General features: G+C 39.2%; 1 protein-coding gene across 3 annotated transcripts in view; it reads right to left on the bottom strand.

Moving 5' to 3' along the window:
- Nucleotides 1–22,997, bottom strand: part of B3GALT1 (beta-1,3-galactosyltransferase 1) — a 524,490-nt gene that overhangs the window by 5,633 nt on the left and 495,860 nt on the right. The gene's annotated exons all lie outside the window — the stretch shown is intronic.

The following is a 22,997-nucleotide window of genomic DNA, read 5'->3' as shown; positions in this document are numbered from 1 at the left end:
CACCCAAGTGTCCTTTCAGACAGCTGGCAGCATGCATTTTGTAGTTGATCTAAATGGTATCACTTTTTGTGGTTTTCAACAATTCACCCTGATGTTCCCTTGATGAAATTACGTTGGCCCCTTTCAATTCTTTTTCTGTGGTTACACTTGTCAGTAAACATAGCAGGAGTATAATGAGAGACACAATTGAGCTTAGGGCCACAAATCCAATGAAGATGGACACAACACTTTAATTGGTGTTCAAATTAAAAAGTTGTCCTTTGGAATGCTACTCCTTTCTAGAACCTGAGTTGCTATCACACCAGTAAAACAATACATGCCAGGCTACAAAGTCTATTCATGTTAATAAAAACTGTCTCTTCCTTCCCAGTTAGAGCAAAACATGGTATCCCTGGAAGACGGAGATAGCAGATAATGGATATCAATTTCAACAAAGTCTGCTTTGAAGGAAACTATGCACTTAAACATACAGACTGTGTTGAAAGGACTCAACTGTGATTATAGATGGAAAATCATGCTTCCATGCACAATATTCATAATGCAATGAAAAGAAGTGATGGGCAATAGCAGAGATAATACACATCATCTTGTCAAAGCCAAGGGCTGACTGTGAATATATGATCCATATGAGACCAGCAATAACTCAGTGTGGTTACCATTCTAACTAAATGAATATGGTGAATATGAGAATGGTGTCAAGCAGCATGACTCCAGGCATAATCACACCTTCATCCAACCCATAATAAGTACTCTCTAAATATAAGCTCCAGTATTCTTGGCTCCTGAAGGAAATGTCCACTCTAAGGTGCACCAGTGCTGATAAAAGGGATGTGATGTGCAGCAAGCTTTGATACTTTAAACAGTAAGCAAAAAGAAGGAAGAGAAACCAGCAGTATAGAGAAGGGTTTCTCAACTTGGAATATACAGACATGGACTCCATTTGAATGCCAAAGGGATATGAGTGAGTCTCAAGATGGTAATCACAACCAAACTTTCTCCCTCATTATTCCAGGGCTTAGTATCTGATTCTTACAAGCCTACCGTGATCATCATACAGCCCTTGTCACTTTCCATACTTTCCTACTAAAGTGTGAGTCACCTATCACTAAGCTGGTATACCAAAAATAGTCACTGGAAGAGGTTCCTCTCAAGTTCTTTTCTCGAGCCACTAATCACATGGGTGCATGTAAAGCATTGGGAAAACAGAAATAGAACCCGTACTCCTCCTCAAGGAACTCATATTCCAGGAGGAAAGACTTCATGTAAATGATTAAAACAGAGGGATAAAGGGGCACCTGGGTGGCTCAGTCTGTTGAGCGTCTGACTCTTGATTTTGGCTCAGGTCATGATCCCACGGTCATGGGATTGAGCCCTGCATCTGGCTCCAGGCTAAGGCTGTTTACGATTCTCTCTCTCTCAAAATAAACTTAAATAAACTTAAATAACAAAACAAAACAAAATAAATGTAGTACACCAGGCATCAGGCTACGTGCTGTGCACTCCATGGCCTGTACTGTATGGAGCTTAATTCCTTATGATGTTACAAGAGAGTTATTGCCTCCATTTTACAGTTGAGAGAATGGAAACTCAGAGATATTAAGTAGCTTACTCAAGATCACACAGCTAGTGAATGAATAATTGAGTAGTCATCTCGAGCTTCGAAAGGCCTGTTAGGACAACAGGCGAAATCTTGCACAGGAAAATGCAGGGTGGCAGGGAGCATCTCATGCTGCTATTTTTCCAGCAATCTGCGCATTTATTTTCTTAGCTGTATGTCCGCAGCTGGAATTTTTGCCTAGTTCATTATGGTTTGTTACACACTGCATGACACCGATTCTGTGAAGATCCTCGATCACCAAAAACTGATGTCTTGCAAAGAGTACATTAAAGCTGGGGGCAGGGAGAGAGAGTGGCTACTGTGGAAGAGGCTCAGACACACTTTGCTTTCCCCTTTCTCCGATGTCCTCAAACACACACATGTGCTCATACTCACACACTGCAAGAATTGCTCTTACTACTGACTTCTTTTCAGACATGAGAACAAAAGTAAGCACAGCATTAGTTACATCTTGGTCACCAGTAAATGCAAATTATCACCAATAAAAACAGGATTGGAAATGGGCAAAAGAACCAGCCTAGGATCTGAAGGGCAGCCAAGGATAACGTGCACCTACAGCGAGGGGTGTTAAAAAACATCCTTTTTGCTTACAAGAAAACACATGTCTCCGGTGGCCAAACGAACACAAAAATATACCTCTGGAACAGATAGCAATATAAGGAAAGGTAAGAGAGAGTAGTAGCATGCTGCATTTAACTCTAAAGCATGATTTTATGTATGTTGATTGAAGTAGTTAGTGATGGGCCAGATGTCCACGTTTTACTCCTTGAGCAATCCTTGCTGTGAGGCTTTCTGGGCCTCGGTAGCCTTAAGCTAAAATAAGGACAAAAATAAAATCTACATTATTTCCAAACAAATTATACGTGCTAATGATCATCACCAATCCTTTGAGTTTCTGAGGGAAATGTTGTTACACAGGGAGATAGTATTATGATATAAAGAACAGGTTCTAGTGGTGAGGAGAGGATTATGTCAGCTTATCAGTTCATGATTTGGGGTCCAGGTCACACACATCAATCGATTCTTCTGAACACAGGATTGCGATCAGTTTTTTGGTTTAGCAAATGCACCGTACAGATTTTCACTAGAGAATTCTGTTTTCTTCCTGGAAAACACGAAGGCAAAAGTCCACTAAAAAGCAAAGAAAACGTCAGCTGAAAAGTTCTAGAGAAAGGAGCTGAATGTCACAAAGAGGAATCCTCTGGGGGGTTCTTTTAGTTTCAGGAGATTTAAAAAAGTCCTGTTTAACAGACGCGTTAATGTATTAAAATACAAAGTTGCATATAGAACATTTGTCATTCCTTTTAGCAGTCCTACCACAACCACAGACACTGATGACATATTAACTTGTCATCCATTAAATACAAATCCCTCCAAATAACCTTCCTCTAGAACTCTTGAAAGATTTCTTCCCCAGGAGCCATCCTGTATCGCAGATTACCTCATTCACAAGACCCTTCAGGAGCTACCCACCTTCACCTTTCAGGAAGTTAATGGAGCAGAATTTTCAATTTAAGGAGCTCCTGATTCCCCTAGAAATCACATTGGATAGTCTGTTATTTTGAGTAGTGTATTTTTTAAAAAGCCCCTAAGTTGCCAAAATTCTTTTCTTGTATGGCCGGAAGTAAGTCCTGCAGCAAGTGGGCAGAATCTCTTGGGTGAATTGTGCATAATTTGGGTGTCAAGTTCGGTCACTCTCCATCATATTCAGGCAGGTAGGAGTCAGCACTGATTCCTTACGCCCTGACTGTCACTGAAGGGGCCTGCAGTCATTCCAGCTTCCCTGCACCCACGGGCAAGGCTGTCCAGGCCCCGTCAACTCTCTGGTGTCTCAAGGAATATAATATCTTCATGTTCTGGTTTCCCTTTGATTTTCAAGTCTACTTCATTTGTCCATGAGAAACGTGCAAAACACCTAATGCCAGGTGCGAAACACCTGATGCCTGCAGAGATGCCAGGCACTGCTCTCCACTCTGGTAAGACAGATGGGGGCTTACTTTCTAGGAAACGGCATACAATAAACGCATGATAAACGAATACAAAAATAGTTACAGGAGCGGCAACTGATGTAAATAAGTCAGGCAATGGGATAGAGACTGAGCAGAGGTGAGAGGGGAGCTACTTTAGATGCATCGGTCACTCTCTGAAGGGTGACATTTGAGCTGAGAATAGAAAGTCTTGTTCTCTTCAGTCTAGTCATTGAGTCTTTTACTAACTTTTTGGCTCTTTGCTTGGCTCTTTGGGATTAGTGTTTCATTAGGAAACACTTTCTTTTTGGTTTTTGAACTCTGCTCTTCTCTTGTCTTTTGGATCTTCTTGGCTTCATGTTTCCCATTTGTGGCCTTTTTGCTCACTCTTCCAAATGCCCTCAGCTTCTAGAGATGGAGGTTATTGGTATTAGCAGGCTACATGTATTAGTTTGCTAAGGTGGCCATAACAAAGTACCAGAACCTGGGTAAATTTATTGTTTCACAATTCTGAAGGCTATAAGTCTGAGAAGATATTGGCAGAGTTGTTCTTTGTGAGAGCTGTGAGGGAGAATCTGTTCCACGCTTTTCTCCTAACTTCTGGTGATTTGCTGGCAATTCTCTGGCACTCCTTGTTTATAGATGAATCACCTAGATCTCTGCCTTCATCTTTACACAGCATTTTCCCTTCTGTGTCCCAATTTACCCCTCAACCCCTTTTTAGGAGACCCGTCATATTAGATTAGGGCCCACACTAATGACCTCATTTTAATTTGATTACCTCTATAAAGACCCTATTTCCCAACAAGGTCACATTCTGAAGTATTGGGGGTTAGGAATTCACCATGTCTTTTTAGGGGGGAGGGACACAATTCCATCCACATCTACTTTCCTGGATGGCAACAAAATGAAATACTTTGCTCCCCAAGATTTCACTTCTTCACATTTTATGCTCTTGATTTGAGCAGGGAAATTATTGGGTTTTGGTAAACTAACTTTTAAAGGGTAAAAAAATGTGTAATTAGCATTCAAAGTAGAATGGAACATCAACGTGTAAGGGGACACAAAGTTTGGCTTATTTTTAGATTAAAAAAAGCTAGTTCATTTATTTTGTAAGACCACATGAGGAATATGGCACAGATTTAAAAACAGTCCTGTGCTTCTGCCATTTTTTCTTTCCCTTGAGGTATCTCCCACCTCCCCTGCAAAAAAAAAAAAAAAAAAAAAAAAATCAACCCATAATTAGTTGGGAAAGTGAAGTCAGGGCTGTGACACCTTTCCCAAAAGGTTGGGGTCAAACAATTCTTGAGAAACTGACTTGTTTTCTGGAGAATAAGGACGATTCTCCTGTGTCACCTCCAACTACCAGCATTCCTATTATTCAGAAATGATTTTGAATATTCAGAGACCATATGGCACTACAAAAGTGGTTTTAACATTAAAATCCATGAAGTCATTTTAAAACATGGTACAAAAGATAAACCTGTGGAAAACAAATCAACCCAATTTTAACCAGTTAAAAGGGAGGGATAAAAGGAAGACAAAAATTCTAAAAAAAAAAAAAAAAAAAAGATAATAAAGAAAAGAGAAGGCGGGGAGAGAAAGGGCCAACCACTTGTGTTTATGAAAAGCTCCTGAAATGGATGAAAAGTTGGTGGTACCACACATCACCATCCTGGGGAGGGTAAAAGAGATTCTGCCTGAAAAATGTTTTGATCTCAAATAACTTTCCTCAGAGCTGATGTATGAGCGAAATCAAAGAATCTTCATTCTATGGGGAAATCCAGGAACTCAGACCGCAACAGAACTAATTGATAAACGAGCCCCAAAGGCCAGAGATTCTACTCAGCTGCATTAATTTGGCGAATGGTTATCTTGATGCCCAACTCCCTCCCTTCCTCTCGCTCTTGTAATTATGCTCTAAATAAGCACAGGAGAGGAAGAAATAAAAGCACTATTAACACTAGATAATGGTCCTTGAAGGAAGAATTTCATAAACCATTATGTTATACAGCTTGCTAACTTATTATCTCTCCAAATCACAGAGGGCTAGCTCTCTCTCCTAGCCTCTCTTTGAAGTCAGCCTCCTTGGCTGTGACAGGCACTATACACACAGAAGTCGAAATCCCTGAATGCTCATAGAGGTAAACGGTCTGACTCCTCTGCCTCAGAAAGACAAAAAGCTAATTTGTTCCTTTAAAAAAATTTAATTATGAATCCTTTCAGAGACCCCATAATTGAACTCACCCAACAGAACGTTTGCAACAAGCAAGTGGCAGAAAGCAAAGAAAGGTAATATTCATCATGATTTGGCAGCTGAAATCCCTTCCCTCCCAAATCTGGAAGAGATTATTCGAACCTTTCTCCTTTCAGTTCACTATACCTTGAAATTTGTTGAAAAGGTCCTTATAAATCCCTGCACTCAGAAGAATGGGGCCAACTTGAAAGAGGAGTGGTCAGGATGAGGATGTTCATGTGTGGGCTTAGGGCTCTTGCTATTCTGAAAGCTACACTCTATTTCCTTGCAGAAAAAAGTGCACTTCAAATTAGAGAAGATTATAGCTTTCTTCGAATCAATGTGTTGCCCTAGTTCTAGAATTCAGAGAATTTTTAAACATCGCTACAATCCTCTCAGGGAAAAATGAAAATGAGGATGTCTCATTATTTTAAATAAATGCTTAGCTTCCTTTGCAGTGATGGATATGGTGCCTTGACTGCCTTATATGAGACACATTTTTAAAGATGGGCAGAGCCATCACTTATTTAATCACAGGAGCCTGGGAGCCTGGCAGTATGGTCGGGCCTTGGGTAGGGCTTCTCCACTGGGAAAGAAACGCCATGATGTTTTATTACAGAGGTGGAAGAGGATGAGAGGAAAGACATCCTACTCATATAAACAGCAGCTGGGAGAATTTTAAAATGATGAGCTATGCGACACCAAAAAGAGTATTCATTTGCCCCATTATTTTGGGTAGGGGAAGCTGATATAAATGGATATTATTAGAAACCAGAAAGATGTTAGTGTATTGCTACCTAAAATTTACAAAGTCTAAGGAGATATTTCCTAGTCCATCACAGAGAGGTAATCTTTTGGGTCATATTTCAGAGAATGACATTAGTACCATGAGGGAACTGATAACATCATACAGAAAAGACCTTGCAATTTTTATTTTCCGTTTGTTTCCTTTTCTAACTCAAATGCCCCTTTACACAATATCAATTTATCAGAACACGTAACAGGCAAAAATAATTTTTTAAATTTTTTTTAATGTTTATTTACTTTTGAGAGAGAGAGAGAGAGAGAGAGAGAGAGAGAGACTGAGAGCAAGGGGAGGAGGGGCACAGAGGGAGGGAGACACAGAATCCGAAGCAGGCTCCAGGCTCTGAGCTGTCAGCACAGAGCCCGACGCAGGGCTCAAACCCACAGACTGAGAGATCGTGACCTGAAAGCCGAAGTTGGATGCTTACAACTGACTGCGCCACCCAGGCGCTCCTAGGCAAAAATAATTTTGTGTAGCTGCTGTCAATGGAAATTATTTTGTAGGCACTCTTATGGCACTGGAAGATCTGGATTCAACTTCCAGATTTTTAGTAATCAGCTCTGGACTCTGTGCATCTCTCTACCTTTGTTTCCCCATCAATGAAATGAGAATAATGACATCCGGACATACTTTGCAAGGTCATTGTATGGATCAAATAAGATACTGGATTTGAAAATACTTTGTAAGCTAAATACTGCTACCAGAATGAAGAGTATTATCATTATTAATATAAACATGATAAACAAAAGACAAATCTTGAGGGTATCACCTATAAAATGTTTAATGAGCAATAAGTCAACTCATCTTGACTGGTGCAAAAGCAGTTTTCTTATTCGGCTGATACTCAAAAGGGGTGGGGGGAAAGCTCGGCAGTTGACTGTTCTCACAAGAAGTTTCAATTTCATTTTATAATGTGAATATTAAGAGGTCCTATACTTCTGTGAAAAAAGGATACACAAGTTAGAGGAAATATTATGATTATTATTATCACATAATATTATTATTAATATTATGTGATAAAGAACTAGATTTTTTTTCAAATACAACTTTAGAATATCAAAAATCTACCAGATTTAAATAGCCCTCTGAGTAGCATTTACATAGTCATAATTAACATTCTATGTCCACTAGGACAGGCTCAAATGGCTATACCATGAGTATTTTAGAGATATTCAAGACAAAGCCAATTCACGATTTACCAGTTTTTCTTCATAGGCTTGTCAAGGTCGTAACAGAACTTATCCACAATGTAATATTACAAAGCATATGATCATTTCATCACTCAACTTAAGGGACTTGGCAATTTTCAGCATCAGAGTTAGCTTTATGAATTGCTCTGGAGATGTACCCAAAGGAAAGCCTGGGTGACAACGAGTTCTGTTTGGCAGAGTAGCTTTTTAACCAAACCATTTTGTTTCCGAAATCTGTGATTCTGTGTATACTTTCTCAAGTTGGTACCTCCTGGCCAGTGAGGTGACAAATGCTGCCCTGGATTTCACCAATATCCTCAGTCACCTGTGTTGGTTCTTCACAGTCCTTACCTCCGCCAATCCCCAGTGTTGCTCCCCACAAGCTATTTACCAAACACTTGCTCAGCTTCCCCTCACCAGACACTATTTTGTGTTAGAGATTTCCCTTTCTACACATTCCCCTCTTTTCATAACTCCCTTTTTGCTAATGATTCTTATTTCCCCAATGGTTAGAGACCCAGCCTGCCAGTTTTCATCCTACTGGCACCTTGAACTCTTCACCACAATCCACCTTGCATAGCTCTTGAATCTGTTTGCGGCTACACTGGACTCTTCTCACTTGGATTCCATGGGCAGGGCTCAAGACATTAATCCCCCCCGCCCAAGGCCTCTGAGGTTCAACTCTCATTCTTGTCACTTTACCATTCTCTCTTCCCCACTGCATCAGCTCTCCACAATCATTTGCAATCTTTATTCCTACTCCTGAGCCTTTAAATTTTGTGGGGTAAGATCTCATCGTCAAAGCGACTGAGACAATTTGGCTTCCTGGAGAAAGCACGGGATTGACAGTCAACAGAAGAAACCTCAAGTTGTAGTTTTGCCATAAAATTCTTGGGAAACATTTTCCTCCTTAAAAATTTCTCTTTGTTTCAAAATTGCATTAATTTTCACTGATCAGGAATTCCACATCAGTCCATGATTTCTCAACCCACTTGATGAGAGGCTCTTCACTGCACTATTTGGCATTTTCAGTCCTTCCATTACCATTGGCTCTTTGTCTTTAGAAGGCTTAGAAAAATGACGAGAATAACAATAACAAAACCTCTTGACCCTGGCATCACTTTCAATTATTGTCATATTTTTCTCTTTCATTTCATATCCAGAGCCCCCAAATAAGTGCTCCCTCACACTTTTATGCATGAAAACTCTTTAAATCGTCACCCATTTAAACTCTTGCAATCTATCTGCATGGTGCATAACGTCATTCTGAGTAAAGCCATAAGACCTTCCCTGACAGCTTAGTCACTCTGTTCTTCCAACTCTTGCCTAGGATTCCTCCTTCCTGCACTCTCATGTTTCTCTGCTCACATTTCTGGTGGTCTTTGCACTTTCCTCTTTCCCCCTCCTTTGCCTGCTCTACCCATTTTCCACACCACACTCAGCCCCACTTCCAGTCTCATTAGCATAGGGAACTCCCTCAGCAGTCAGCTGTCTAGCAGAGTTCACCGGAAACGTGGGTCAGAGACCAATGAACTTTATACATCCCTTTCCATTTTCATCGCGGTTCTCTCTCTCAGACCGGGTATAAATGTAAGATGATACCAAAGTGGAGAGACATTTGCCTTCCTTCTGCTTTCTGCTTTTTCTTTTCCCTGTAGAAAATAGATTTCAGAACATGTGTTTGAGTCCAATTTCTTTTTAAGCTAAGAAGTCTATATCGTAGACAAACTTAACAGGCATTGAGGACAAGTTTTACTAATGACAACAAAAGGTAAAAAATGATTTTGTGCTTTTTGTACATGCTCTACACATGTGAGAGCTTTACTCTTCTTTATATTTGAGATGTCAGGCTGTTTCTGAAACTGTTAAAATGTTGTAAGGTCCATTCAAAGCATGTTTTTACTTGGTTCATTAGAGATGAGTTTCCATGAAATTCTGAGACTATTTTTTTTTTGTTTAAAGACTGCATTTTAATAGTCATTTTTTTCCAGTAAGGCCTAGACAGATGGTACAGGTGACTTTTCTAAGAGATATCAAGCTATTTGCTTCCCCTTTCCTTTGTTATGTTATTTGAAAACCATCAGACAGTTTGAGTTCTATAAAGGTAGAATTTAGGAAAGGTCTCTAAGTATAATTGGAAACAGGTCAGTTGTGGAAGGGAGTAGACATTTTGTTGTTGTTAAAACACATGAAGCCATACAAATGTAAAAATATCAGAAATTAGAGGAAGAAAATCTCATTTGTCATTCTTCTCTATCATAGCTCTTCAGTGAAAAGTGTAACCACTCGCTCATTTACAGCCTATGGAACAAGGACATGAAAGGGGCCTTCAGGAGGCTCTTGGGGAAAATGATTGACTTCTAAGGTGTGGGGCTGAGGGAAGAGGAAATAAATTAATATTCTGGATTGCCCAAAAAAAAGTGTAACCATTTTTATGACTGGGTAGATTACCATAGGACTTCATTTTTCAAATTTGCTCAATTAAGATTATGACATTAATTATTTTAAAACAATATTTTAAATAATAGTTTGTATTTAATCAATACTATTTGCTAGGACTATATAAAATGCCTTACAAATAACTATTTGTACATATAATTGAGAGTACACACCATTGCTTCTCTGCCTCTACTCATAATATTCTCTATAACTTACATATAATCCTAACAATTATAATTGTTAGTAAGCATCCTTGTTCCCATTTTACAAAACAGGAAGCTGAGGCCCAAAGAATAAGCAACTTGCTCCAGTGTCACAATTACTGAGTGATTAAACGTGGATGTGAACACGATCTCTTAAACTGGAATGTGTGGGTCTCTACACCATATCCTACATTTCACTTTTTACATGTAATCAGATTAAAAATGTTTGTTTTCCCTATTTGCTTTAGTTATCCAGGCAATAATGTGAAGGTAGGGAAAATGAACTCACAGCTGCTGTGCCTCTCACCACCACTCAAGGCTCTTTCTGGCCCTGAGACCACTGGTTGCACAATGTAAAAGCTGTCATTATTTTTAAAAATTTTTTTAATGTTTATTTAGTTTTGAGAGAGAGAGAGAGAGAGAGCGTGAGCAGGGGAGGGGCAGATTGAGAGGGAGACACAGGATCCAAAGCAGGCTCCAGGCTCCAAGCTGTCAGCACAGAGCCCGATGCGGGGCTCGAACTCACAGACTGTGAGATCATGACCTGAGCCGAAGTCAGACACCCAACCGATTGTGCCACCCAGGCACCCCCATTATTTTTAAATGAGAGCTTGAGAAAGGATAAAGGATTCATCTCCCTTCACAATATTAAGATATCTAGAAAATCAAACCAATAATGATGCTTAGAGCCCATGCAATTCTGGGTCAAAAGGAAACAGTTGCTCTTACGAGATATTTTAATAAAGCTTTGAAGGCCAGATGAACTACTCATCTCTACCATAATGACGCAATCATTTTACCTTGGGAAGAATGTAAGACTTGGCTCTGCCACTTACTAGCGACATGACTGTAGTCAAGTAAATTCTCCATTTATGGCAGATTTGGTAGTTTAGCTATTCCAATCTATTTCTATTCCAATTCCCCTTTAGCTTTTCTTCCAGGAAGTAGGCCAGTTGTAAAAGAAGCTGAAGTCCAAAAACTAAGTTTCCCAGGTCCCTTTACAACTTGGATAAAGGCATATGACCTAGTTTCCACCAATCAGATGCCTCTGGGCAAGACACAGATGCAGGGGTCAGCAACACAATATGGCAGGTGCCTTCTGGTGATTTGGATTGACTGGACAGTACATGGAGTGACAAAGGTGTCTATTCTCAAACTGCTGTGATAGAATTTCCATCCTCCAAATGTGACATCATAGGTGTGAGTAAGGCAGTGGAAGCAATGATGTGCCTCCTAAAACAACTCTAAAAATTGTCAAGCACTGTTTGGGCTGTGTTGTTCATGGTCATGCTGTTCTGGCTGGTGAGTAACCTGACGTGGGTCTTGTCCCCCCAGAGATTCCATGAACTACCTAATGCCCTTTGAAAAGTTCCTTTCTCTTTTACCTGTAAACTGGCTTCTGCTTTTTAAACTAAGGACCCCAAACCACACACCATTTTCTCTACTCTTTAAGTATAGAATGAAATGATGACATCTCATATTTGTCAGAATGGCTAAATTTAACAACTCAGGAATCAACAGATGTTGGTGAGAATGCAGAGAAAGGGGAACCCTTTTGCACTATTAGTGGGAATGCAAACTGGAGCAGCCACTCTGGAAAACAGTATGAAGGTTCCTCAAAAAATTAAAAATAGAACTACCCCTACGATTTAGCAATTATACTACTAGGTATTTATCCAAAGGACACAAAAATGCTGATTTGAAGGGGCACAGGCTCCCCAATGATTACAACATTGCTATTGACAATAGCCAGATTATGGAAAGAGTCCAAATGTCCCTCAACTGATGAATGGATAAAGAAGATGTGGTATATAGCTGTATGTATGTGTGTGTGTGTGTGTGTGTGTGTGTGTATATATATATATATATATATTTGGAATACTACTCCGTGATCAAAAAAAAAAAAAATGAAATCTTTCCACTTGCAACAATGTGGATGGAACTAGAGTGTATTATGCTAAGTGAAATAAATTATTCAGAGAAAGACAAATACATGATTTCACTCATATGTGGAATTTAAGAAACACAACAGATGAACATAGGGCAAGGGAAGGAAAAGTAAGATAAAAACAGAGGGAGGCAAACCATAACAGACTCTTAAATGCTGGGAACAAACTGAGTGTTGCTGGAGGGGAGCTGGGTGGGGGATGGGCTAAATGGGTGATGGGCATTAAGAAGGACACTTGTTGGGATGAGCACTGGGTGTTCTATGTAAGTGATGAATCACAGAGTTCTACTCCTGAAGCCAGTACTACACTGTATGTTAACTAACGAATTTAAATTTTAAAAGATGGAATGATGATAATCTAATTTTCAGGCTGGTTGTGAGGCACATGCATTGTAAGCCTTAAAATGGCATATAAATTTGCTATTTAAATTGCTGGACATTTAAGCATTGCTTGAGAGAGCTACCCACCACTATAAAATGAATGAATCCCTGCTATACTCATCTAGAAAAATGCTGTGTAGCATTGTCCATGTAAGGAGTCGCCTTTGAATTGCGGATCATATTTGAAAACCCTATTTTCTCTCTACATGCTGTCTAAAAATGTATGGATATGTGTTTTGGCTGGATGTCACATGGCCCTCTTGTGACCTTGCTTAGGGCAAGATGCCCTGGATGACAACTGCTTATCTCTTTCAGGAAACTCTGTGCGCCTTTCTTCTAGGTGAATTCACTGAAAACCATGGAGTCTTCATTTAAAAATAGGCCACCAAAAATACACTCTCAAAAATTACTGAAAATTCATTTGGTTCTTTTTTTTGTGATGTGTTAATTTTACCTATATAATTACACATGGCACCATACATGTGTCTACTACTAAGTCTGAAGACGTGCTGATAACTCATTACTCTCTGTTCTTTTTTTAATTTGGGAGGATTACTGAAATGCTTTTGTTTGCATTTACTCATTCATTATATTTGACAATCCCCTGAGAAACATTTACAAATGTTGGGGCGCCTGGGTGGCTCAGTCAGTTGAGCATCTGACTCTGGTTTTGGCTCAGGTCACGATCTCATGATTTCCTGGGTTTGAGCCCCGAGCCCGTGTCGGGCTCTGTGCTGGCAGCACACATCTTGCTTGGCCTCTCTCTCCCTCTCTCTCTGCCCCTTCCCCACTTGTGCTGTCTCTGTCTCTCTCTAAATAAATAAATAAATAAACTTAAAAAAATGGAATAAGCCATAAATTTTAAAAAATTTATAAATGTTATTAAATACTCATATTAAAATGCAAATTCACTACCTTTAAGAAGCTTTTGTTATATTAACCATAATCCATGTGGTAAAAATAAGAAATAGAGTTCTGGTACTCTAACTGAAAATAGTTCATTCTTGATGTAGATGATTGGTTTACATTCATGGAAGACAGAAATTTTGACTTGGATCTCAAATTTTAAAAAATGAATAGAGAATCTCAATAGGTGAAAACTTGGTTGTGGGGAAGAGACATTCAATGTTAAGAGAAAAGCATTTGCAAAGAAACAAAAGTGTTAAATTGATTTATTTGAGAATAGGGGGCCATCTGGGATGGTAGAGTGTTGGATTCATGATAGAATATAGTTGAAACTGAGTATGCAAAGGGAGTCATTGCTCATGAATTTATTTTTTTCTCCACCATACTTTCACCATTTCTTCATTTTCAATACAGTTTCATAATTTACCACTGATTGCATTTTGGGTTGATTGTTTCTTTATGTCATATGGAAAGACCCCTTAATCACTAGGCTGGTTTCCTCATTGCTTTTAACCATGTCCATTTGATAAACTGTCACCTCTATAAGGACAAAGATTTTCTCTGGCTGTATCACTACTTTTATTACTCTTATTATTACTTCTATCTTTATCACTGTACCTAAGTGTAATAGCATGGTGCAAGAAATACTGTAGCTGATGAGTAAATAACTGTGGAGTAAATGGCTTCCAGATAAATAGCCATCAACAGTTATCTGTCATACAATAGTAGCCTTGTTGAGGGCTCTTGAGAGCTGAGATATACGTAAGTGGACTGTATTCCAGAGCAAGCATTTGTGTGTTGTGCTAGAAAGATACACCAGAAGGTGTTTCGTAGTCTGAATATATGGTATCTTCTCCCAAGCCTGGACCTTTTCACTATGCCATTCAAGGCAAATTTCTGCCTCTGATTTAATTCCTGAACTCATGACTTTGTTGTAATCGATTCTAGATTAAAAGTAAATTTTCTAGATAAAAGATAACATTTCTGGAAATGACAATAAACACACACACACACACACACACACACACACACACAGAGCCCAGCATTAATTAAAAAGAAATTCAGGAAACATAATATAGAATCTGAACTTTTTCTGGGGTGAATATTTTTCAAAATTTTTCACAAGTTGTCAACTGTCAAATCCTTGAATTATTCTTTCCTGAATGTCTTTCTGAACCATTTTTTAAAAATAAATTATCTGGCTTGCTGTTGTGGTGGGTCATTTGTGATTATATCCATCTTGTCCAGTTACAGCAGTAACATGTGTAAATTGGATCTCTAAGGAGTGATAACGTGATGCAAATAGTGCTTTTCACCTTGGGTTACCATAGCCACAGTCATTATTCGCAATAGCTACTGTACTGTGTTCTTCTGTGAAATCCCCTAACAAGACACTCACCTCATGTCACTTCCAAGATACTGATAAGAGTATAAACATTGAAAAGTTTGGAGACAGCATAACTTCACTGCTAAAAATGCCCTTCCAGGAAATTATCTTCAGAGCTATCATTATGTTGGCTTTAGCATGCTTGGAAACTCTATACAGTGGCCATATGTTGCCAGATTCAAGAGGAAAATATGCATTTTGGGTAATAGGAATGGGGGGCAAAGTATAACTTCTAATATCTGAAAAGTTTTCAAGGCATGAAGTGAGTAACAATAATGAGCTCCTTGGTTCCTGGGCATCTGTCAGTCCCAGAAGACTAATAGAGAAGTGCCAATGCTTCCGTGTCCCTGGGGAGTTCTAGGGCATGGCTCCTGGGGCAATTGTCAGAAATCAAGATTATTATTTATCTTGCACTTGGAGCAGAGAGCTAAGCAAATAAGTAAATGCCCAATACGAGTAATGTATCCATGTGGTCTGAAAGAAGAAGTTTTTCAGTGTCGCCTCATCACCAGACTTCATCCCAATATCCTTATTACTTGGGATGTGAGATGCTAATGGGAAGAAAACACTGGATTAAATGAAGTTTTAAAGTTAATTTACAGCAGGACTGCTCAGAGCCTTTAATATGATGTATTCTTTTGAGAATCTCAAGACCGACATAAAATAGCTCACTGAATTTTGCTTTTACTAGAAGCTTCTTGGCAACACAGTTTGAGATGGACAGTTATTGGACAGTTAAGATGCTCCATGACCTCCCTTTTGGGATTGTAAATGACTCTCATCACATTATTGTTACTGTATTTTTTGTTTCTTAAAAAAGAGATTTAAAGAAAGGCAGATTGGTCACAGCCTTCTGGTTACTTTATGGGGTGAACATAATCCTATTAGAGTATCTATTTAAAAAAATTATTATAAGCCTAGTACCTTATAACTCTTAATTTTCTAAACTTTTCTCTTTCTAACTGCATTTTATGGCTATATTGCTTTTAAGAAAGCTTTTGTTTTAGTAGTACTAAAAAGATACAAAACAAAGATACATACACAGGACAGAAAATTAAGATGATCAAAAGAAACAAAAGGAAGAAAATAAAAATCACACATAATCTTATCAAGCAGATACAAGGACTGTTGACAAGTAGATACAGATCTTTTCTCTATTTGCATTTTATATTTTTTATTTATAAATATTTTATTTATAAATAAATCATGTTATATGGACATTTTCATGTTTTTTTTTCCTTCTTAGCATCATCAACACCTTTGCCTGCCATTACCAATATTCTCATGACACTTTGTTTTCAATTACTACCATATTTTATTTATGTAATCATCCCTCCACTATTGCTTACTTAGTCTAACAGACTTCCTGCATTTCCTGAGTTTATTCTGTTAGTATCCTCAGAGACTTCAGGGATGTGAATATTAGAACAGATGACAGTGTTCTTGGTTCTGTAAGCCTTGTCCTAGAAACTTCATGTCTCAATTGCAGTGTCAGAGAACAAAGGCACCAACAATGATCTGCTGCCTGGAGTCCCTGAAATCATACTCATGGTGCTGCTGACAGTCATAACTTCCCAACCTGGCTCATTAATCTGCAACTACAACTTACTCCCGGGCCACTAATATTTCAGAGGAACAATACAAGCAATCGAAACCTGCAATTTATGGGTCAAATCCACAGAACAGTCCTAAGTCAACCCTTCTGCTCTTGGGATGAGAAGAGTATGGCATCTGAGAGCCTTTATGATGCCAGTATGAGACAGGTCCATCTTTTGTTTGAAATCTTCCAGATTATTTATCCTGCAGCTCATTCTGTAATCAACGCCCATATCACTCACACAATACACAGTATCATCAGCACAGTAGGGACAGTTATTAAGAGGGTGAAATCAGCACATCCTGGTAGTCTGTTTGATGAGCCAACTCCGATGATGATTTGAGCTGACTGTCAAGTATTGAGGATACCTATCTGGGCACTCGCCACAGAAGTTCTTCCAGGTCAGGTATGATGAGAGCTAGCCTGGTGGGCTGGATCTCCCTGGTCAAGTGGAGCTCTACTCCAGGAATACTATCTTATGAGGATGAGATCTCAGTTTCTTTCATCCTTGTTTCCCTCACTGTGAAGCACCTTGAAGTAACACTTCATATAAAGGAAGTCAAGTTGGACTAGACATACCATGGGCTATCTCTATGTGTCAAATAATCATGAAAATTTGCAGCTACAAACTTTAGTGTTTTAATTGCCAAGAGTCTGGATTTCATCAGTAATTTTGAAAAAGCTTTTGTTAAGGGACTTGTACCAGCGGGCAGTATTGTGAGGTGTTAAAAACTATAAAACTGCCATTTGCTAACTGTATCACTGTTCTGCACGCATTTCCTCAGAAGACATGAACTGTGCCTACTTCAGATTCATGAAAATGAAATGAAATAAATATCAGGAAAGCACTCAATATCAGTCTGGGCACGTATTTGTGCTCAGTAAATACTATTTTTAATTTTAATACTTGAAGAAAATCAGAAATGTATTTAAATATTTTTAATGCATGTTATTATGAATTAGGACGCTATTATTAATTGTCTCTCTTATGTGCAGGCACTGTGTTAGCTCCCGGGGGTAGAAGGTTAACCATCATACTGTCCTCTAAGGAGCTGAAGTCCAGTATTGTCACCTGGAGTTTATTTACTTATTTACTTATTTATTTAAAATTTTTTAATGTTTATTTACTTTTGAGAGAGAGAGAGAGAGAGAGGCAGAGAGAGAGGGAGACACAGAATCCGAAGCAGGTTCCAGGCTCCAAGCTGTCAGCACAGAGCCCGACGCGGAGTTCAACCTCACAAACTGTGAGAGCCAAAGTTGGGTGGTCAACTGACTGAGCCACCCAAGCGCCCCTGGAGTTTATTTTAATATAGTGTTGTAAGTAATGAAATAAATGGCATAAAAGTGTGTATGAGATGTTGTGAAGCTGCACTGCTCAGTGTAGACAGATGTAGGGAATATTTGCTGGAGTCATGGTACAGGCAATGCAGTGTTACTTGCTGGGTATCAGCATGGGCTATGGAAATGTCATTGGTGCTCTCCTCCAAGGCTTTCCACTCGGGCTTAAATCTAAAGAAGTGGAGAGAACCCAAGTAAGTGTTTTTGTTTCGACCATTGGTTTTGATTGCCCTACAGAAGATGTGATACAACAAGCCCCTACTATTCCGTATACAAAGTAACTTTTGTAATAATATATACCTTTTTTAGCTTAGTTCAAAAAATAAATTTTAATTCATTTTTTTTCAGTTTTGTTAATATTTACGCCAAACCACATTCTATTCAAGTATTCAAAAACCTGGACCAAGTCAAAAGTTTCTGGTGTTTAAGCAAAAATAAGCCAAAAAAAAAAAAAATCCAAGAGGCAATTATACTGAAAAGGAAACATACTACAGTAGTGAAAATTACTTAAATATATTAGCCTTCTATCCTTATTTCCTGTGGTTTACCATATTTTTCCTTCTCCCTGAGATATTCTCGTGGCAGCAAATAGAGAATCTCAAAACCTGTACTTACAGTAACCATTTGGGTTTTTTGTACTTTTGTCTGGGGCATTTTACTTTCTTAATTAGGAACATGGCTTGAGTGGCTGCGGGCTTAAAAACAGCCTGGTACTGGGGCGCCTGGGTGGCTCAGTCGGTTGAACGTCCGACTTTGCTCAGGTCATGATCTCACAGTCCGTGAGTTCGAGCCCCGCATCAGGCTCTGTGCTGACAGCTCAGAGCCTGGAGCCTGCTTCAGATTCTGTGTCTCCCTCTCTCTCTGGCCCTCCCCCCGTTCATGCTCTGTCTCTCTCTGTCTCAAAAATAAATAAATGTTAAAAAAAGAAAATTTAAAAAACAGCCTGGTACTGCTTCTCATCCCCTGTTAGGGAAAGGGGGAGGCTGGCACAGGCCTTTGATGTCATTAGATGGCTGATACATTTCATTTGTACATTTTGCAGAAGGTGCTTGGGTAAGTGTGGCAATGCCACAGTGGCCACGCTTGCTATTTGGGGAACGTGAAAGAGTATCCCTACAATCTTGGTATCTTTGAGGAATCTGCCAAACTGGAGGTTTAATGCCACTGTTCTGTTCCTCTCCTAAAGGCATAGAAAAGCACCTTCTCAAATTTTTAGTCTCCCTTCAGACATGAATGTGGCTCAACGTGGATCAATGTGGCTCACAATGATCAAACGTCAGATGTGAATGAACCACAAAGCCAGCCTTCTTTCTGACGGGTGAAGACCTGGGGTGTATGTATATTGTGTTCTAGCACTGGATGGAGGAGATTGCTCTGGATTAGCTTTTAAAGAAATTTTAAAAATATCCTTTTTTTTTTTTTAACAGCAATGTATTGGGACAGAGGGTAACTACACTTGTGGTGAGTATAGCATAATATATCAACTTGTTGAATCACTGTGTTGTATACCTGAAACTAATGTAACATTGTGGAGAAGCTTTTTAAATTTTTTTAAATGTTTATTTATTTTTGAGACAGAGAGAGACAGAGTGCCGGCAGGGGGGTGGGTGGGTAGAGAGAGAGGGGGACACAGAATTGAAAGCAGGCTCCAGGCTCCAAGCTGTCAGCACAGAGCCTGACAGGAGGCTCAAACTCATGGACTTTGAGATCATGACCTTGAGGCAAAGTTGGATGCTTAACGACTGAGCCACCCAGGCGCTGCTATGGAGTAGCTCTTAAAAAAAGTCTTTTTGAGGAGGCTCTAAGTATTACACAGGTACGTCTAACAAGTTGTCATTCTCAGTGAAGTGCACGGCAGCATGTAAGGCAGCAGAAGTTTCTTAGCTTGCCTAAAAAGGATTTCAATGCGTCTATAAACATGATTAGTTTAGAAGCCTCAGCACAACGTCTTACAAGGAGAAAGTCTGTAGAGTGATTAACCATTTGTGACCAAAGTAAAAGAACCAGGAGAATCTAAAGCTAGAATTTGGGTCTTTGATTCTATTAACAGACTTGTTATCTTCTGGAGAAGAACCCACACTGCTTTCGAGGACAGACAAGCCAGGCTAGGTAAAGCTGGTCTTTCTCCAACTTCCCACAAAAGATGTGCACTAAGAAGACTATTATTCAGACGGGGCTGACTTTTTTATAAAGAAAAATCCAGGCTTTGTTTGGGTGCCATCCATGTTTTTACTTCAAGCTTAACTCTTCTATGGTTGACATAAATGTTGACAGAGAACACAGTTACATGCACTAAGCCTTCATGCAAAGATACAAAATGGAGGCTCCTTTTAGTATGAGTGGATATAAAGATCCTGTGACCCACGAGAATGCCATTGCTCTGACCTGATTCTCTTTTATTTTTGAATTCTGACCTGTGTTAGAGGGTGCTTTTGAAATGGACACTGGCACACCATATTTTGTCCAGTAAAGTTCTCTTTTTTGATAATAACCTACTCTACCATAGAATTCAACCCTTCATTGATATAGAAGTCCAACACTGCACTTGCTTTTGTTAAGAACTCTGATTTCACCCTTACAGTCTAAATTTCAATATTAGAAGTGGTCTTAAGAGATAATTTAAGGCAATAATCTACCCCAGGGATAAATCAGAGCATTTTAGATATAGATATTTCTTAGGAGCTCTAGGAAGAGAGTTTTTAGAATTTCCGTTGGGAATCTGTACTAGGATCTGATCATGTTCACTTAAAGATGTTATTTTTCATGTATGGGCTAACTACTCCTGTAATTTCAGCAGCTATCTTCCAGTTTTACCCTGGGACTTGGTGGGAAATAGTCAGTTCAGTTCTCTTTTATGGTACTTAAGTGGGGATCGATCAGAAACTTACAGCTTTCATTTCCCTGGATTAAGACATGTCCATTTTAATGGTGGCAGAAAAAAGTTTCTAGCCCACATGGTTATTATTCCATTCTTCCGGGGTCACTTTTCAATGAGCAACTCAGGAAATAGCTACCTTTGGCTATGGTTTTCAACTGGCCCATTGGTGCTGAAACACTGTCAAGATCTTTCTGATTTTGTTTAAAGAATTGAATTTCCCTGAGATCCTCGCTGTATGATCTGCAAGGACCATTGGTGCCTCTATTTTTGTTTTTGTTAAATTAATTTTCTAGTCTGGGAGTTTTGAGCTCGTAACCTCTGCAAGGAGACACTGCCATCTGCCACGTAGCTCAGCCTCTGAGCTGTGGGGCTTAGAGGAAGCTGTATTTCAAGGACAAGGAAGCCAAGGAGGGGAATTTATTTTCGCTTTTCACAGACAATGGTGGGAGTGATTCTAAACTCTGGTAGGAGACTGCGTTAGGTGCCAAACTGCTACTGTCATCTGCATAATGTGTAATCTAAGGTGTTGATTCATCTCAGATAGACAGGCACATTTAGTGAGGGGAGGCGAAATTACACATTGCCCCTCTGCCTGCCCCTTAAGAAACCAATCACATCCTTGTCTCCATCAACTCTACAGAGGCAGGGACCTTTCTGCTCCACTGAACTTGCTTCTTGTCTCTACTTAGCAAATTGACTGATGGCACTGGCTCTTCCCCTGCTGCTGCCTCTGTCGCTGCTAAGTGCGGCTGCTCCCCCCACCCCTGCAAAGGAAAGAGACCATATAAATGTGACTGGCTGTGTTGGGGTGCAGTTTTTACTTTCTTTTTGTAAAATTGCATGCCATCCCTAAATAAGACTTACACTTTGAAGACTGGAGGAACATAGTTTGGAAAGTAGCATGCTATTAAATTCGAACCATTTGATGTTAATATAGTTGCAGAGTAACTGATTTTAGTGCTCAATTTGTTGAAGATAGCTGTTTGGCATAGAATTTAAGTTTTAGAGACTGGACATACAACTGCATGTTTAGGAAGGGCATCAAATGCCTTTGTTTTAACAAATGGAGCCTCTCATTTTAATAAAATTCCTAACATTAAATATTTAGTGTAACTTCTATTTTTAAATACACAGCGATCAGAAGGGAGACTCCCACAACTTTGACTTTTTGCAACATTGTCCTTTGTCTCCTTTCCCATTGTACAGTAATGGTGTTGCTTAGTACATTCTCTGGGGGGACCGAGGGTAGGAGGTTTCTACATCCATCCTACTATAAACTTTTTATAAGTATTTATATGAACATTTGTTATAAACATCTTTTTTTGTTTGTTGTCCACAACTTTATTGTATTTAAAAAAAATTTTTTAGTATGAAATTTATTGTCAAATTGGTTTCCATACAACACCCAGTGCTCATCCCAACAGGTGCCCTCCTCAATGCCCATCACCCACTTTCCCCTCCCCCCACAACCCTATCAACCCTGTTTATTCTCAGTATTTAAGAGTCTCTTATGGTTATAAACATCTTATAAACATTTTCTCTGATTTTCAAATAATCATCCTCCTTTTTAGCAATGAAGAAACTGAGGCCCAGACTATTTGAGATTTTCCCATTCTTTTTGGTCGAACCACATGAAATTGCCACTATGTAGCTTAAAAATGGTTGAACATCAGCAGCTTCATATGGCTCAACCCAACAGCTGTTCAAGAGAGCCAGGATTCAAACTCAAGTCAGCCAGGGTCAAAGTCAGCCTTCCCTCCATTATGCTGTGATGCTGCCTTATTTATTTATATTCTGTATTGTTCCAAGAATATAGCCTTGTATGCATTACCTACTTACTCTATGTGTTAATAAAATATCTATTGATTGGCTTTTTAAAAATGGATTTTAAGGAAGTACCATAGAGCTATGTCTTGTAACTGGTTAGTAAAGTATTAGATATCAGTTTTTACTGCTATAAATGTGCGTAGTAGTAAAGGACTAGTAGATACTATGTCTTGAATCATTAATTCCTCTACTCTGCATATGGTACAAGTTTCCCAACTTCCAAACAGCATCCAAAGAGTGATGGGCTTCTCTTGGAACAGGTGAAATCCTGCATCTC

This window comes from Herpailurus yagouaroundi, unplaced genomic scaffold (genome assembly GCF_014898765.1).
Source record: "Herpailurus yagouaroundi ecotype Mexico unplaced genomic scaffold, PumYag 140, whole genome shotgun sequence".
Classification (NCBI taxonomy): Eukaryota; Metazoa; Chordata; class Mammalia; order Carnivora; family Felidae; genus Herpailurus; species Herpailurus yagouaroundi.
Note: the sequence above shows the minus strand (reverse complement) of the source record. Positions and strands in the feature narration are given on the sequence as shown.